Below are 1332 nucleotides of genomic sequence, written 5' to 3'. Positions count from 1 at the left end.
GGCCCCAGTCCGACTGGGGCCCTTCCAGGTCCTCGACCACATCTCCGGCGAGGTGTATTGGATTTGAAAGGAAGGCAGTCCACAGAAGGTGCACAGGAGTACCTTGATACCTGCACCAACGTCTGTAAAGGTGGTATCATGATCCGGCCCAACAAAGGAGGAAGAGGACGAGCCCGCAAACGAACGGGTGGCCAGTGAGCAAACGCCTGCACAAAATCCTCTTGCCGAACGCGTCGGTGGAGTAACAAACGAGGACCCTGCCGTAGCCGTCGACAGGGACGAGAGAGATGGCGACAGCTCGTCGCATCAAACTGACAACGAACGACAGGAGGAGGTCGACCCAACTGAGTGTCGACCAGGCAGCCAAGGTGCCGCCAGGAAGGCTCACCTTGCCGCCACTTCGCACGAACGAGAGAAAGATGTCGACCCAACGGGGCGTCGACCAGGCAGCCAAGGTGCCGCCAGGAAGGCCCACCTTGTCGCCACATCGCACGAACGAGAGGAGGAGGTTGATCCAACCGGGTGTCGACCAGGCAGCCAGGGTGCCGCCAGGAGGGCTCACTCGGCCGCCCCAGCGAATGAAGAAGAAGATGACATCGGGATGCACCCTACATAGTGCGCATATGGAATAGGGAACAGCTGCCGCAAGGGACAATTTAGTTAATTAGCAGGGCTGCCGAAATGCAACCTACAAATCATGTAAATATAGGTGATGAATGGCTGCCGAAAGGCACCATTACGTTAGGAACGAAGCTGCCGAAACGCACTTCATTTTAGCGTAGGGTTAGCCTTAGAACGGACACGTTTAAAGGGGGCGGACAGGTCACTGAATTCTCACAAGGGTAAGCAAACTCTATCCGGGTAGGGGTGGGTTTGTTGTATGCCATTACATAGCGATGAGAACCCGTGAAAGTAAAAGCATCGAGTCTACGTGACATCCACTCGAAATTCCTGAAGGGGCAATTTGAGTGAAGGTCCTACGTGACCAGATGACGATTTCACGGATTCTTTTAACAACGAGTTCGGTCACCTGCGTGAGTCTTCGGCTATTTTCTAACGGTTTGGAAATTTTTCCGGTCTGGCTCCTATGGCTTGTCAACACGCGCGTCGACCGTGTTGACATTCCAGAGGAACACATCTGCATCGAGCCAGGCACGTACGCCATCGACTCTCTCTCTCACTCCCATGCGCGCTCTCCTCCCTTTCGTCCCTTGCTCCTTCTCTCTCTCTTCTTTCTCTATCAAGCGATGGCATACCCAGCCGAGATTCTCAACCGGTCTTTAAAATATTATTTCTTCTAAAATATTGAAATTCGATGTAAACATTCAGCAT

The sequence above is a fragment of the Belonocnema kinseyi genome, chromosome 9, assembly GCF_010883055.1.
Source record: "Belonocnema kinseyi isolate 2016_QV_RU_SX_M_011 chromosome 9, B_treatae_v1, whole genome shotgun sequence".
In the NCBI taxonomy this organism is placed as follows: Eukaryota; Metazoa; Arthropoda; class Insecta; order Hymenoptera; family Cynipidae; genus Belonocnema; species Belonocnema kinseyi.
The sequence above is the reverse complement of the archived record's forward strand: the minus strand, read 5'-3'. Positions refer to the sequence as shown.